The following is an 18,531-nucleotide window of genomic DNA, read 5'->3' as shown; positions in this document are numbered from 1 at the left end:
CTGGCCTCAATCACAGGTCTCTTCAGAGGGTGGTGAGGACAGCCAGATGCATTGTGGGGGTTGAGCTTCCCTCCCTCCAGGATATTTCCAACAGGCTGTGTGTGAGGAAGGCACATAAGATCATTAACAACCCCAGCCACCCCAGTCACGGATTGTTCTACCTACTCCCCTCAGGCAGACGGTACCGGAACATCCGGTCCCGCACAAGTCGGTTGAGGGACAGTTTTTTCCTCAGGCCATTAGATTGTTAAACACCCAGGACTGAGACCAAAAACAAAATTTGCTGTTTAACTTGACTATATGTACATATTTTCTGTATTCTCTATACATACATTATAGATAGTTTATGTTTATTTGTTGTATATTTTGCGAATACAATTTGCATATATACTGTGTTTTGTCTGTGTACATTGCGTTACCCCATGTGTCATATGTATACTATGTATACTGCGTATATAGTGCATATATTGTGCATATTGCGTATACTGTGCAATATTGTGTGTGTGTGTGTGTTTGTGTGCGCGTGTGTGTATATTGAGCAACCCCCTGTGTATTGTATTGTTTTACTATATATAGAGATTGCATAAAGTGTATACTTATGTTGTATAGCGTAACTTATGTTATGCTCTTAACACTGCATTTTCTAGAGCTGCACTAAAGATTTTCACTCTTCTCTACACGTTATGTTGACGGTGATGTGACAATAAAGCTTGATTTGATTTGATTTGACTCACTGTAACAGCACACCAGTGATAAAAAAGACTTCTAAGTATATTGGAGTATGACAGTGTTTACTTTTTACCCCAGTATATATATCACACACAGGGGCTGGACACCAGAGGTGGGGCACAAACGCAGAATCTTTTATGTTGAAGCTTGAGGGGCAAAGCAGTACTTGTGGTTGGGAACAATCATGGATCCAGAACTGAGGTGCAAGCATGATTCTGAGGGATGATCCAAGGTCGTGGTCGATGAGGCAAGCCGAAGGTCAAAACTGTGGGAAGTAGGGCTCGGGGACAAGGAGGTGGACAAGGGAGCAATGGGGACACTAGGGGAAGATCAGGCAAGGCGAAGGTAAAGTTCAGGAGTGCAGGTTGGATGGTTGTCTCAGATGAGATTCTGCAATCTGGGAGCAGTGGAGCAGCTTTATACTCTGCCCAGTTGATTACAGCCAAGTGCTCGTGTTCGGGGTGTGGTCATGGGCGTGAAAATATTACATTTCTGTAGAATTTTGTTGAACAATTAATTGCAAAGTACAGTCTTCCTTTTTCTTCCTTAAATGTGATTCCAGTCATCACATTGAAATGAGTATCAGACATTTACATGTCTGCCTACATACACACACACACACACACATTTTCAGAACCACTTGTCCCATACGGGGTCACGGGGAACCGGAGCCTACCCGGCAACACAGGGCGTAAGGCCGGAGGGGGAGGGGACACACCCAGGACGGGACGCCAGTCCGTCGCAAGGCACCCCAAGCGGGACTTGAACCCCAGACCCACTGGACAGCAGGACTGTGGTCCAACCCACTGCGCCACCGCACCCCCCTGCCTACATACAGTATATTTAAATATTTTCACATGACTGGATATGCAAATATAGTTTCATTGTTCAATCTAAGTTTGAAGAATACAGCTACTGAAGCACATTTTTGACTAATATTTGTGACTAAGTCATAAAAGTTGGGAAACTTTGCTATAAGGGCATCTGACTCATACAGTTGTCATATAGACAGACAACTGGGTGTGCAAATGTTTCTTACTCTGAACTATGAAGTCTTGAGGATAAGATGGTTGTGTAAGCATCTCAAATCCTGAACCTCACAGTCCACAGCACTGAGATAGTATGGGACCATTCCATATTCTAAGCTCTGCAGCCTGGAGCAGGTGATGGGCACGGCACAATTCTTAATCCTGGGCCAATGTTCCCAAGATTTTTAGGCATAGCTGAAATATGTGTGCTAAGATAACAAAGAAATTAAACTACTCAACATGATATGAATTTTAAGACTGGTAAAACAAAGGGCATTAGTGAGAACAGTTATTTAAAGACAGTAAGATTATTTTGTATACAAGCCTGAAAGAAGCAGGTGGCCACCAGGCAGTTTACCTTGATTGCCTATTACATAAAATTTCAGATGATTGTAAAGTTGGTGCTTTCTATGCACTTAGTGATGTGCCATGCAGACTTGGCTAATGGACTATGTGTGCACACAAGTGCATAGCCTAGAGAAAGCACTGCCCTGGACCATGTAGCTTGGAGCAGGTGATCGCTGTTGTATTTTTATTGTTTGAGTTGATGTTGTGTGGAAAGGTGTTGTTTGTATTTGGTTGTCAACTTGTAATTGCTGATGAGTGATTGGCATTGAGTTTAATTGTACAATTTGAAATGCGATTAATAGAACTGCCACTAGATGTCCATACGTTAATTACGTTCCTTGGTCTTTTTGTGTAAATGAAAAAAGAAGTAGTGAAGGAGTGTACTGCCTCAGAGTGTACAAGTGGAGCGATGGATATTTGTTGGTATTTTAATTAAATGTAACGTTTTATTAGAAACCCAGGAGTCAGTCTCGTCATTTGTGAACTTGAAAGGCTGCAACGTGGTTCGTGACAACAACATTTTTTGGTGCCGAAACCCGGGAAGAGGCGAACTAAACGGATAGCTCGTTGCACCTAGCCGCGAAGTAAAAGGTGAAAGAGAAAATGTCGGACCGACTACAGAGGCTGAAACATAAACCTGGAGTTTTGCGGGCATCCGCAACGAAACTACTCCGGTCTCTAGAAGAAGAAACATGTAAGGACAACGTGAATTGCGACCGTATGAGAGAGTTGTTGTCCATGCTCTCCATTAAGGAGGAGAATCTCCGCGAATTGGATAAAGACATAGAAGACGAAATACCAACAGACGAGCTAGATGCAGATGTCGCGAAAACCGCAGACTATCAGGACCACACCAGTCTGTGGAAAACCCGTGCTGCCAGGCTGATTGAACGTCAGACTGAAGCGGCGGAGGGAGTAAGGGCGGCCCGGCTAAGTGATGTGAGTACGCATGCAGACAAATTAACTAATAGATCATCGGTGAAATTACCGAAGCTGTCTATAAGTAAATTTAACGGAGAAGTATGTCTTTGGCAAGAGTTCTGGGATCAGTTTGAAACTGCTATCCATGAAAACAGAGAATTAAGCAAAACGGAGAAATTTGCTTACTTGAAGTCATACCTCGCTGGACCTGCTGCCCGAGCTGTTGCAGGGTTAAAGATATCGGACAGCAATTATGACACAGCAGTTGATATGCTGAAGGAAAGATTTGGAAGAAAGGACCTTGTGGTGAGTACGCACATGTCCAAATTATTGAAATTGACTCCAGTAAAGAAATCTTTCGACGTTGAAGCATTAAGACAACTGTATGACGAATGTGAGGTACAGATCAGAAGTTTAGAATCCTTAGGTGTCGTATCAGACACTTATGGAGGATTATTGTGCCCCATACTGCTTCAGATGATACCAGATGATCTTGCCCTTCAGTACACCCGCAAAATGAGTCCAGGTCATGAATGGAAGGTTCTTGAGCTTGTTACTTTTCTGCAACGGGAAGTTGAAAGTAGAGAGCGTGCGATGCACTTGACTAATGCAGGAACCATAACCAAGGATGCACAGGCTTCTCACAAGCAACACTGTAAAGTAGATGTACGGAGCGAGACAAGGGTCAGAAGGGCAAATGTGCCTACAGCCACAGCTCTCCACACAGGCAGTTCGACCGCACCTCTTACTTGTATATTCTGTGATAGCACAAGCCACAAATCAGAAGCGTGCACGGATGACACAGTGAACACCCGAAAAGAGAAATTAAAGAAAATGGGGAGGTGTTTTATTTGCCTACGACCACGACACATCGCAAAGGTTTGCAAAACAAAGGGTGTGTCATGCACTGCTTGTGGCAGAAGACACCACGCTACATTGTGTGACAAGGCCAAAGAAGCAGAAGCCCCCAATGACACTGAAGGTTCTACAGATGCACTAATTTCATCTGTTATGCCCCGTACTGCAAACACACACACGAAGGGTCAGAACACTGTGCTGTTGCAAACAGTGAGAGCATGGACTGAAGGACCCAGCGGACGGAAGGCAGTGCGCTGTTTAATGGATGGTGGGAGCCAACAAAGTTTCATCCACAAGAAGCAGATAAAGATTTTGGGTCTACCAGTTCAAAGGAGGGAGACTTTAAAGTTGCATACCTTTGGTTCTGAGAACCCGGTAACGGCTGTGAGAAATGTTGTAAAATTAGTGCTGGAGAATGTCTGGAATAAGGAACAGAAAATAGAGATTGAAGCCATTGAGACACCGCAAGTGTGCACTGCAATTATGAAGGTACCTGGTGAACACATTCGACACCAGCTAGAGAAGAGAGGCCTACCACTAGCAGATGTCTCAGTCGATAGCAGGGAGGAGCCAGAAATATCCGTACTGATTGGCGCCGATTACTACTGGAGGATATTGTCAGGAAGAGTAGAGCGAATATCAGAAGCCCTAGTAGCTGTAGAAACAATATTTGGCTGCGCAGTACAGGGCCCAGTCTCTGCTTCAAATATGGGTGAGGTTGCTTGTATGAACATTGGAATAAGTGAATGCAATGAAGTCTCAAAGCAGCTGCGCATGTTCTGGGAATTGGATTCCCTTGGCATAACACAGGGAGATGGGGACAGCGCAGATGACCGCGAAGCTAGACAGAGCTTTGAGGAGTCAGTAAAATACATTAGAGGGCGATATGAGGTAGGATTACCGTGGAAGCAAAATGCCCCACACCTCCCAGACAATTTCAGAATTGCCCAGAAAAGACTCGATGGACTGCAGAGGAAACTGAAAACAGATGTAGTATTGTTCAAGAGATACAATGATGTCATTGAGGATTATCTACAGCAGGGGGTGTGTGAAGATGTCCCAGAAGACAACTGTTTACAGGTGACGGAGGACAATGTGATGTATTACTTGCCCCATCATGCTGTTATCAGAGAAGACAAAATGACAACTAAACTGAGAGTGATCTTTGATGCCTCCTCTCATGAGTGTGGCAGTCCATCTCTTAACGATTGTTTACTGACCGGTCCAAACCTTAATCCAGACCTTTTAAGCATTTTAGTGAAATTTAGACTGCATCCAGTTGCATTCACAGCAGACATTACAAGGGCTTTCCTACAGATATCCATTGCAACGAAAGACAGAGATGCCTTAAGATTTTTATGGATAACAGGACCCCCTGACACTAAGAACACAAGGCCATGCAAGATGAGGATGGCTCGTGTCGTGTTTGGGGTTTCTTCAAGCCCATTCCTGCTGGCAGCCACGATCCGGCATCATCTACAAGGGTACAGAAACAGCTATCCACATGCTGTTAACATTCTAGAAACCTGCCTTTATGTAGATGATCTGATTGCCAGCGCAGAGGATATTGACGAGGCTTATATGTTGACATCAGGAGCAAAGGAGATCTTGTCCACAGCCAGCATGAACTTGTGTAAGTGGACGACGAATTCCGCAGAACTTAAGGCTAAGTGGCTGAATGGTGGATTTGAATGTATGCCAGAACCTGAAGCACATGGTTGCGTGCTAAAGGTGCTTGGGTTGGTGTGGAGGCCAGATAGTGATGATTTTGTCTTTGACCTTAGACAACTGATGAGCATCTTAAAGGAGCAGGGTAACACGAAAAGAAGCGTCCTAAAATCATCAGCTAGAATATTCGATCCCATAGGTTTCCTGGCACCATTCACTATACGAGTTAAGTGCCTTTTCCAAGACATGTGGCAAAGGGGCTTAGGATGGGACGAGGAGCTGCCAGAAGACCTCAGTCACGAGTGGCAACAATGGTGCATGGAGCTCCCACAGCTGCATCAGATTGCCATTCCGAGGTGGTACAGAGTAAGCGACTGGCAGAATACGCAATCCCCACTTCTTCATATCTTCAGTGATGCCAGTGAAAGGGCATATGGAGCAGTTGCATACCTCCAAGGACGAACTAAGGATGGAAGAACTGTCACCAGTTTTGTTGCATCCAAATCGAGAGTGGCTCCCATAAAGAAACTAACTCTACCACGTTTGGAGTTGATGGGAGCTTTAGTTGGAGCTAGAGTAGGGAGCAACTTGTTAAAGATTCTGAACATGATGTCATCCCAGCTTTGTTTGTGGTCAGATTCCATGATAGTTATTCAGTGGATTCGTGGCTCAGCACAAAAATGGAAGCAGTTCGTTGCGAACAGAGTCACAGAAATACAGTCACTGACAGCACCAGAATCATGGTCACATTGTTGTGGTAAGCTCAACCCAGCAGACCTCATCACAAGAGGACAGACAGCATCCAAGCTGAAAGGAGATGGGTTGTGGTGGTCAGGTCCATCTTTCCTAACATCACCAACACAACCAGAATCAACAGTGGAAGGGTGTTCTGAGGAAGAATTGAAGTCTGAGATGAAGCCATGTCAAGTGACAGTCCAGCTTAGCAACACTGAAGTGACTCAGTCTGAACCACTACTACAACTAGAAGCATTCAGTAAGCTTACCACTGTTTTAAGAGTCACTGCTTGGATCAGACGATTTGTCCATAATTGTCGTGCTCAAGACAAGAAACAAGGAGGCCTCACAGCAGAGGAGCTGTCAGAAGCTGAAAGATTGTGGATTCAGGAGGCACAAGGCAAGGTGTTTGCCAGAGAAATAAATGAATTGAAGACAGGGCAGAATATTCACAAGGACTCAAAAATCAGAGACCTTAACCCTTTCCTTGATGAGTATGGAGTAATATGTGTGGGAGGAAGGTTGCAACAGTCAAGATGGAGTGAGAGAGAGCAGCATCCATGGATGCTACCTACCAACCACCGACTGTCTGACATGCTGGTTATGTGTTGCCACAACAAGGTAATGCATTCGGGGTCAGGGACACATTGGTCCAGCTGAGAGAAAGATACTGGATCCCAGGTGCCAGACGGAAGGTAAAGAAGATCATATCTGCCTGCATGATCTGCAAAAGGTTCACAGCAACCCCAGCTCGGCAGGTGACTGCACCCCTACCGAGGGACAGGATTGTTGAAGCGCCTCCATTTGAAATTACAGGCACTGACTTTGCTGGCCCTCTTTATGTGAAAACTCGGACCACCGTAGAAAAGGCATACATTGCATTGTTCACATATGCTGTGACAGGAGCGGTACACTTAGAGTTGGTGTCAGACTTGTCCACAGAAAAATTCCTCCTGGCTCTAAAGAGGTTCGTATCCAGGCGTGGCCTCTGCAGAGTCATTTACTCAGACAATGCTCAAACCTTCAAAAGGGCTGATCATGATCTCAGAGAACTCTGGGCAGCAATTAAAGAGCCTGAGCTTCAGGAATATTTTTCCTCAAACGGCATCAGGTGGAAGTTCATTGCAGAAAGAGCACCTTGGTGGGGTGGATTCTGGGAACGGTTAATCCGATCAGTGAAAACAAGCCCGAAAAGAGTGATGGGGAGAGCTTCACTGAGTTTTGAAGAATTGTCCTCGTTGTTGACAGAGGTGGAGGCGATAGTCAATTCAAGGCCGCTCACATTTGTGTACAGTGAGTTGGAAGAGCCTCAACCGTTGACACCAGCACATTTTCTTGTTGGGAAAAGACTTACTTCTTTACCACCAAAGTCTTTCCACATTGAGAGTCAAGCCACCAACATTGGCAAAGAGGAACTCACACGAAGATGGAAATATCGTCAGAGGCTTCTGAATGAGTACTGGAAGCGATGGAGAACGGAGTATCTGTTAGACTTGAAGTCTGCACATGCCAGTAAGATACCCCCTCCTACTCCGCTAAAGGAAGGAGATCTGGTCTTGGTTGGAGACGACCGAATGCCACGACAGATCTGGAAAACTGGGATAATAAAGGAGCTGATCCCAGGCAGAGATGGACGTGTAAGGTCGTGCACTGTGCATCTTCCAGCTGGGACTGTGTTACGAAGACCTGTTCAGCATTTATATCCTTTAGAAATTTGATGGTGTTACGGTCTTCATGGGGGGGGGAGGATGTTGTATTTTTATTGTTTGAGTTGTTGATGTGTGGAAAGGTGTTGTTTGTATTTGGTTGTCAACTTGTAATTGCTGATGAATGATTGGCATTGAGTTTAATTGTACAATTTGATATAGGGGGTGCGGTGGCGCAGTGGGTTGGACCACAGTCCTGCTCTCCGGTGGGTCTGGGGTTTGAGTCCCGCTTGGGGTGCCTTGCGATGGACTGGCGTCCTGTCCTGGGTGTGTCCCCTCCCCCTCCGGCCTTACGCCCTGTGTTGCCGGGTAGGCTCCGGTTCCCCGCGACCCCCTATGGGACAAGCGGTTCTGAAAATGTGTGTGTGTGTGTGTGTACAATTTGAAATGCGATTTATAGAACTGCCACTAGATGTCCATACGTTAATTACGTTCCTTGGTCTTTTTGCGTAAATGAAAAAAGAAGTAGTGAAGGAGTGTACTGCCTCAGAGTGTACAAGTGGAGCGACGGATATTTGTTGGTATTTTAATTAAATGTAACGTTTTATTAGAAACCCAGGAGTCAGTCTCGTCATTTGCGAACTTGAAAGGCTGCAACGTGGTTCGTGACAACAACAATCGCTGTGGATTCCTTACTCTGACCTATGCAGCCTTGAGCAGGTGATGAGTGTGGCACAATCCCTGCCCTCACCATTGGTGTGGAACAACTGCATTCTCTGGACTATGCAACTAGGAAGGGGTCATTGGAATGGAAAAAACCTCTAAATCTCTAAAGCAGGACACATAGCCCTGGCAAGAAGAACAAAAGCCAGGAAATATAAGAAAAAAGAAAACCCTCAGCATGAATCATGTGATCTGGGTTACCATAGCAGCTGATTCCAGGAGTTGGACTCACAAGAGTACAAGTGGTAAGTTCATGGTACCCATGTGAACACACTGTAATGTGATGCACAATGTAGAATGATTAAGGGGAAGGAGAGGTCATATTCTAGGTTACGAGGACATCTCGTTTTCGAAGAAATTTTGCCTGTATCACAGAGAGGAACAGGCTGTTTATTTTCCCAAAGTAATTCTTCCTATTGCCAGTGATGTCAGACCCTGCATCAGAACTATTTCAGTCTCATCCATGCATTGTGTATATATATAGTTTGTCTCCTGTCAGTTTTTCATTGTAGCTTACAGATGTTGAAATATTCCATACCATTAAGTAACATTATCTTTGAGGCAGTTTGCGAAAAAATCTACATTCCAAACCAGACAGGACAGAACTGTAAAATACTTTCTAATAATATATCTTTCACTTTCTCTTACTCCTTTCTCCCACCCCTCCTTCTTGCTTTTGCACTGTCTCCGCATTACAGAAAGAACAGTTGTGTTGAACTGTGTGATGCTTTGACAACTATGGCATCTTTAACGAAACAAGCAGCTTTTTTTTCTGAGGAGCTGTTAGAGGAAGTAGAGGACCTTTAGTACTGTTACCCTTAGGAAAACAGTGAAAAGCACTTAATGTTGGTGAACAAGTGCCTTAACAAGTTTGCTCCCCCATAGGTTTTCAAGCTTTAGAAACAAATTACTTCTACAAAAAAGGTGAATCAAATAAAAACAACCTGTTGCTGCTCAAACAAAACCATCAAAGATTTAACAAAAAAAGCTCACCAAACCTAGACTGAAAATGAAACCTATTATCTTGTTTTCTGGGATGCAGTATCCTTTCTGGGGGGCGAGGAGGCACGGGGGGCTTGGCTGGGGCCTGCTATGTGGTGGGTCTGGGGTTTGAGTCCTGTTTGGGATGTCTTGCAGCAGACTGGCATCCCATCCAAGGTGTGTCCCCTCCTCCTCCAACCCTGTGCCCTGCATTGCAACACTGCTCAGGACAAGCGGTTGTAGACATTGTGTGTGTATCCTTTCTACCACTTCTTTTCAGGCAATACCTTAAAACCTGTTTTTTTTTTTTTTTTTTTTTTTTTTTAATCAGACTGACCAAATTACAGCCCATGTAGTGGAGAAACTACCTCAGTTTTTTCAACACTTGTAAAATCCTTAACTTTGAGGGAATTTCAAATATAGGCAATGGAAGCTGTCTTTTATTTCTGTGTTGGTTTTATTTCTGTAACAAAAGTAACTTATGTAAACACACACACACACGTTTTCAGAACCGCTTGTCCCTTACGGGGTCACGGGGAACCGGAGCCTACCCGGTAACACAGGGCGTAAGGCCGGAGGGGGAAGGGGACACACCCAGGACGGGACGCCAGTCCGTCACAAGGCACCCCAAGCGGGACTTGAACCCCAGACCCACCGGAGAGCAGGACTGCGGTCCAACCCACTGCGCCACCGCACCCCCTACTTATGTAAACAATTGGTAATAATAATTTATGACAATCAATGAGGATAATAATGATAACTTCAATAAATAATAGTAAAATGGAATTTTAAATATAGCACTACTTTCACATATGGGTTCATTCCTGCAGCAAAAAAAAAAAAAAAACAACAGCTTTGTTATGGCTGGTCCTGGAAGGAAGTGGCAGACCCAAGTACGGAGCAAAAGGGGTTTTATTATGGTAAATTCAGGAAACGGGTCTCCGAGGCGTAGACATCATTGAACGGGCAATCCAGAAGGCGAAGTCGATAAACGGGCAAGAGGTTGTAGCTCAGAAAGAGTCAGAGAGAACCAGGGAGTAGGACAAGGGAGCTGGAAGAGGGCATGAGGGCATGAGGGCATGAGGGCATGAGGGCATGAGGGCATGAGGGCATGAGGGCATGAGGGCATGAGGGCTAGGAGACCAATAAGTTCCACAAGTCATCATGCTAAACAAGGTTCCACATCAGCTCCTGCTCAGCCGCCTCCTTTTATGCGTCTGCTGGTGTCGTGCTCCAGGTGTGCCTTGTTACCCTGACAGCATGGGCGTGGCAAGCTTTGTTTTAAAACAGCCTGTTATTCATTTTTAACTTTTTAACCCTCAGTTTTCAACTCTTTTACTCTGGTACTTACTAGTGTAACTGGACCTCATCCATAAACCTTATCTTTCATCCATAAACCTTATCTTTGAGAATTAAATTTATCTACTTCTTAGCCTAAGGAAGTTGATGCCTTAGTGCCATACCGCTCTAGTGGAGGGGTCTAATTTTAATTCTAAGTCTAATTCAGGTATACACTCTTAGTGATGCTGATGAAAACCCAGCACATGCAGAAATTGCACCTCCCGGCTTTTTCTTTATCTGTGAGAATTGTACATTTGCTTTGATTTCTACTGACAAATGTATAAAATGCCTTCAGTCGTCAAGGTCACGTTTGAGAAATCAACAAATTCACTGTCCCTGTTGCTCATGCAACCTAGTAGGTAACTAAAATGGCTTGATTTTCAGTCTCCTCATCGACGCCCCTGCAACCCGTTTAGCGTAGCAGGATATTGTGTCTCGTGGAGATGTTGGCACGGTGATTCACAAGGCGCGTGCAGCATGCTTTCTTCTCTGCTGCGTCGTGTTGTCACTGCTGTTCACTTGGATTTTACTCATCATGTTGCACTGCGTAACAGCGGCGGCCGAAGTTACTCTGTCATAAAATTAAACAGGTAAGCTGACAAATGCGTTGATTAAGTTTTTGTCACCCCGGCTTTTCTTATAGCCATTGTTTGTGGCTGAGAGGTTAAAAATTTTCCTGTTTTCATTCTTTATAACAAAAAAAAAAATATTAGAGGTATTCTGCTTGTCGCTTTATTTTTTCTAAACGAGTTTTCTTACAGTAATGGAATTTCTGAGAAGAAATTTTTCATTAGGATTTTTCAGGAAACGTTACCTAAAGAATGGAAGCGTTGTGTTATTTTTACACTGTATTATAAATGCAACATTAAAACAGATCAGGATTGAAGTTGTAGTGATAGTTGCCTCTTGAACACTCCTCCTCAGGTACGACGATTGCGGATCGACCGTACCCCAGCTGTCCCCGACTATTCTTGTGGAGCTCTCTACAATAAAGCACCTGCTGAGTTTGTCCCATCTGTCTCCTCTGTACGCATGACACTCAGCAGTATGTGTAAAGACAAAATACTTTTTTGTAGTACACTGCAAATATAATCAACAAAAATAAAGTTTTGAAATTATAAGCATAAAATTCTGTAGTAGCTCTATTACAGGGGAGGAGGAAGCGAAAGCCGGTGTTTTCCATGACCGAGTAAGGGCAGAGATCCTTTGCAATAAATATGGCAATGGATTGTGTTATTTTTCCCCAGTCGGAGTTCTGAGGTAAAGTTGATACCATCGCTTGTTGTTGCATTGTTAGCTGATTAACTGCATTTTGTGAAGTTGCTGCTAACTTTTGCTCTAGGTGAAAAGAGGAGGTGTGAGTCTGTCACGTCCATGCCCACAACTCAACCGACAACACCTGACTCTGCTCCAGCACCTGATTAACCCCTCACCCAAGACCCTCCTCAACTCCCATACCTTTGCGGAATCTCGTCAGAGACAACCGCCCTTCCTTGTGACCCCTCGCTCATACGCATCTCCAGTTCTCAGTTCACATTCTCCGGTTTTGACGCCCCGCTTTGTTTCTCAACCATGTCCACGGATCTTCGTTTCAACACCGATCGCTGTTCGACCGACTCTTCACTTCGTCTCCTGACCTCACCCATGGATTCCCGTTCTGACCCCGACCACCGATCGACCGACCCTCCGCCTGTCCCCGATACCGAGGACTTGCCTGATCCTCTGACTCCAGACAAACGACTCCACACTTGGGTCTTTCCGTCCTGGTTCTCTCAGCCTGACGTGACAGATTCTTCATATTTGTAGTGTTGCCAAAGTATTTCATCTTGGCTCGACATGTCTTGCATGCTGCATAATTTTTGTGAAGCTCGTTTTTCTTATCTTCATAATAACCAAAATGTTCCCAAATATCTGCTTTCAAGCAGCTAGGTGCACTTTAAGCACCGGCTGCAGCTCTCCCTCCGCCATGTCTCCTATCTACGATACATCAGACACACACGTTATTTCCGAAGGACGTAGGAAACTTTATTATTTATTTAATGAGTACTTTATTTACAATAAAAACAGTATGATTACATTTTTTAAAAAAATCGATTCTTTTGTTTTTATGCATCGATGCAGAATCGCTCATGTCAGCATCGCGGTGCATCGTAAAAATGCATCGTAAAAATCCACGATTCTAGCCTTGACCCATCACGTTGCTCTTTTCAAGGCTGACAGTGTGGCTTAAGTCCTAGCCCACTTTGGAGAACTGATCCATGGGCCTCTGCAGCTGTTCTTGTGGGTGAGTCGCCAGTGTAGCATTGTCCGCAAACAAAAAGTTGCTTACGAGAACTTGCCTGACTTTGGTCTTTGCTTTCAGGTGTGAAAGACTTAACAGTCTACCGTCTGATCTTGTACGGAGGAACACCCCTTCAGCCGACTGTCCGAAAGCATGTCTCAGTATGACAGCGAAGAAGATGTAAAGAAGGCGGGGGCAAGGACGCAGCCCTGTTTCACACAATTTCGGATGTAGAATGGGTCTGAAGAAGCTCCATCACACTGGACAACACCTTTCATATTCATATGACAGGACTGAATCAGGTTAAGGAACTTGGGAGGGCATCCAATTTTGCACAGGATCCTGAACAGACCATTGCGACTGATAAAGTTAAAGGCCTTAGTCAGATCAATGAAGGCGACATACAGCATGATACAGAGAAAATCATGTCAATCATGGAGTGTTCAGACCGGAAGCTACCGGAAGTGTCTTGGGGTGCACTCTCTCTACCAGTTTTTGAAGCCTGTTGAGAATTACTTGGGCAAAGACATTGCCCACAATGCTCAGTAGAGTGATTCCCCCCTGTAGTTGTTACAGTCACTCTTGTCCCCTTTGTTTTTGTACAGGGTGACAATGTTGCAGTCTCACTCGCATATGTTGTGGTGCTGTTCCCTCCTCCAAGCACTGGCAAAGAAGTTCATAGAGGTGTTGCAGCATGGGCCCTTTAACACACTTCATGACTTTGGGTGGGATTCCATCCATTTCTGGGGCCTTACCAGAAGAAGTGCGTTACAAGAAGGCACTTCCCATGATGCACTATAAAGCCAATCTAAACAAGTTTCTACCATTTTTTTGAGGAAGCAAGTACTTAGTAGGCTAAAGCTGTTCTTTTGCAAAGCAGTAGAAACAACCAGAGGTAAATGTTTCAGGTGTGCAAATGTACATGGTTACTGGAACAGCAATAACTGAATCTGTTAACAGTAGAAACATGGCCTGGCACTGTTTCTGTGTGCACCCACAAACACAATGTTTTAATCTTATAGATCTTGAGAATGGTTGTGTGCTTCTCAAAAGATCTGTGTATTGTCACACTGGGACAGCTTAGTCTGTCACACTCACAAAAGCCCAGGGACTTGGCTCGTTTGTTTGGCCTGCATTTGGACCGTTTAAAGTAACATTATAGCTCTTTGACTTTGAGATATTTTTATTACTTGGAGACTTAGATGTTACTCAGCTTCCATAAAAGGACATCGATACCCCTTGCTAGACTCATTAGTTTGTGCTGTGTCTCTGGTAATTTGTGACACTTGTATATTGTGTCTTTTAATTTATTTTTACTGGTTATCCAGTTTTGCTTTAATTTCCCTTTTTTTCTGGAAACTGTTTTCCCTGAGGGGGTGCAGTGGCGCAGTGGGTTGGACCACAGTCCTGCTTTCCGGTGGGTCTGGGGTTCGAGTCCCGCTTGAGGTGCCTTGTGACGGACTGGCGTCCCGTCCTGGGTGTGTCCCCTCCCCCTCTGGCCTTACGCCCTGTGTTGCCAGGTAGGCTCTGGTTCTCCTGTGACCCTGTATGGGACAAGCGGTTCTGGAAATGTGTGTGTGTGTTTTCCCTGAACAATTTTTTTTTTCTATTATAAATATCTGTAATATGCATATTTGTTACTTTCAAGCTGTAAAACAGTAGGCTAGCTAACTTTCCACCGGTTGAAATGTATTTTTTTAAAAAAAAAAAAAATAGATATGCTGTCATCTGAGATTATTGTAAAACCAGCTCCTTTAATCTTATTAGTTTCACTTGGTTGATACTAGGTTTAAAAAACACTATGTGTTACATTACCAACATCTTTAATGAGCAATTAAACAATTACAAAATAACATGTACTTCACATTTTTTCTTCACAAAATTATAGCAATTCAATTTAGTCATGTTATAAGATCTGTTCAATAGGTTTATGTACATTACTATTTGCATATACAGTACAAAGTTGTAAATGGCTGCCAATGCACAAAAACTAAACTTTCTGAAAAAATTCAAATGTTAATTCATCAAATAAAATGACATGAAAGTCTATACATCAATGAATACGCAAGTTCAGTTTTGGTTTTCTTCAGAAAGTCATCTGTAAATGTTTGTTACAGATACTTTCTGATTTCTGAACCGCTTGTCCCATACTTGTATTTTTGTAGTGTGTTTAGGTCTTCAGTCAAAGTGTGATATTAGATAAAAGAGACCCGAGCAAATGGTTTTTTTTCTCCCCCCACTTCTGTTTATTTGTGTGTATTTGGGATATGACTTTTAACCTATTTAATACAGAGCAAGTACTATCAGAAATCTCCAGTCAACACAGTCAGCATGACTGGATAGCAAAATGGAGAAAGAGACCCATTAAATGGGGATGCAGGACACATCCAGGTGAGGATGAAACACAGTCACCACTGACCACTGCATTTTCTGATTAACATTCAGTCTCTGTACAAATGGATGATATTACAGGATGACAAAGAGAGATCATGAGCTTATGCGATTTCTGTTTTGTGGAAACGCAGCTGAACTTTGACATGCTGGACTCGGCAATCTACCGCTACAGTTTTTCAATAGGGACGGGACTGAATTATAAGATAAAGGCAGAGGAGGTAGACAATGGTTCATGGTGAACAACTGGTAGTGCAATATTAAACTGCTCCCCCAATCTGGAGTGATCAATGAACTGCAATCCGTTCTGGGAAAGTTCTGCATTTGTTTTATGATCACTGTCTACATCTTGTCGAACGGTAACATACCCAATGTGCTGAATGAACTATATAATATTGCCACAGAATATGCAAAGTGTGAAAAACCTGTAATAAAAGTGGTTCAGTGTTGGACAAAAACGATGGAGGAAAAACTGTAGGACTGTCTGGATTCTGAAGATTGGGATATGTTTATAAACTCATCAGATTCGGATGAGTATACAATGGTAGTGTTCATAAAAATAAAACTTGGGTCCAAAGACAGCAGCTCTAACCACTATGCTACCAGCTGGTTACAGAGGACCTGTGTGAATGTCTAGTATAAAGACCTGAATGTCTATCAAGTTAAAGTAATAGTTTCAGGATGCTGAAACTGTTGTCCAAGCCCATGATTGAGGCCTACAAAATTTGTGATATGGTTAACAATAATGTACAATACCTTGAGAACAGTCACTAACCAATCTCTCAAGGATTGTTTTGGCATTGAATTTCAACTGTAAGTCTGACTGGAGAAAGTTATGTACATCAAGCTTCTTTACTGAAACATGACTGACCAATATATGAGTGACATACAGCAGAAACTGCAGAAGACTGGAATGAATGTGCATTTGCATAGTGCATACTGTAGTGAGTTTACATAGAAATAATTTGTCATTATTATTATTATTATTGTTGTTATTTATCTTTTTTATAATTATTGTTTTATTATAAGAAGAAACATTACAATAATAATAATAATAATAACTAGTAACTGACAAATGCACTTTTACAAAGCAGCATAGTATTGAACTTTTCTTTGATAAACCAGAAAAGCAGTTTAACTGTAGGCATCAAGGTGTGTCTATCACTGTTCACAATGTAAACATGATTTATGTTTTAAACTGTTCATTTTGACTTAGTGACAAAGTAAGTATTGGCGAACACAACGTCTCAGGCTTGGAAGACACAGTGAATATGTAGAAGGCAAAACACAGGTGCAGTTATACCTCATTTTACAAACATCTGTTACATATTTTCAAAGATACATGTTTCTGAGAACAACATTCAGGATGAACGCAGGGAGCGCCATAGCGGGTCCACCTAGCCACACCTGCACACCTGAAGTCAATAAACACCCGATCCCTAGCACTATAAAAGGATTGAAGAGCAAAGATCTAGTTGTGGATTCTTAATCAGCCTTCAATGACCTTACCTGCAATTAGCTTTGCCTTGTGAGTCTTGTTCTCACCGTTCCTGAAGTCCTGTTACTAGTGTCTTCCAATGAATCCTAAGACCTACCTTGTTCTCCAGTCTTAACCTTGTCAAGATCCCTGTGTCTTCCGCAGTTTCTTCATTTTTTTCTTCACTGTTAAATTTTGCAAAAATTATCTGTTGAAAGCAAAATTTGTCTTGCACTTCCACCATCAGAGGGCAGCAAAATGCACTGCGAGAAAATTCATTCTGAAACGGCCCTGTGGAAGGAGAAGGAGGGTTATTTTTTCACATACACTGTATTTTTTTCTTTGTTGCTGCTGTGGTTCAGACTTTTGCAGAAACTACCACTGAATACAGGGTTGTTTATGTTACTCTTTCTGACTTAACCAGAAGCTGACAAAGATGTTTATACGTATAATGCGCCTGTAACTTCCTAATGCCATTTTTGGAAAGTGTGTTAGTTTAACAATGAAAGACACAATGAGCATTTAAGGTGTAAGACTTCTTAATTTGATCTCCACGCGTGATTCTTCATTACACTACAGCTCATCCTCCTTTGTATCGTTTTCCTTCGGTTACTGGTGCGCAGGAACAACATAATGCACTCCCATGTGTAAAGCAGAACACAAGAGACATCCTGAGATCCTGAATTTGATGAACTCTTTATGAAAAATGTATTACAGCAAATTTTCAATTCATTATAGTTTCATAGGGGGTGCGGTGGTGCAACGTGTTTGGCCAGGGCCTCCTCTCTGGAGGGTCTGGGATTCAAGTACCACTTGGGGTGCCTTGTGATGGATTGGCATCCCATCCTGGGTGTGTCCCCTCCAGCCTTACGCCCTGTGTTGCCGGGTTAGGCTCCGGATCACAGCGACCTCGCCTGGGACATGTGGTTTCAGCCAGTGTCTGTGTTTTATATGTTTTTTAACAGCACCTAAACCTTGAATAAATCAAGCCATTAAGCTGTATTAAGCTCTTATTAATTGTGATGTAGTGGGTGTGTGTGTGTGGGTGGACTTACAAACAATTCTGAATTAAAAGCAGATTTCCAGTCCCAATTATGTCTATTACATAAAGTACAAGTGTACACACTGGGAGCAGGCAGTAGTAACAGGAAGCAGGAGTGGAGCAACAGTTAAATGTGGGGCAGAGCTACTTAAGCAGGCAGGTACAAGTAATTAAAAATAAGAAACATATAAATGAATACAGATAAAATGATAAATAGTAATAATTAGTATTAATACTTTTGTTTATAAAGACCTAGAGATGCTTTTCACTCTGTGGACTGAAGGTTTTCATCCATTATACCATGTCTGCAGGAGAACGTACACTCACCGGCCACTTTATTAGGCACACCTGTTCAACTGCTC

The sequence above is a fragment of the Scleropages formosus genome, chromosome 25, assembly GCF_900964775.1.
Source record: "Scleropages formosus chromosome 25, fSclFor1.1, whole genome shotgun sequence".
NCBI lineage: Eukaryota > Metazoa > Chordata > Actinopteri > Osteoglossiformes > Osteoglossidae > Scleropages > Scleropages formosus.
This window is presented reverse-complemented; position numbering follows the sequence as displayed.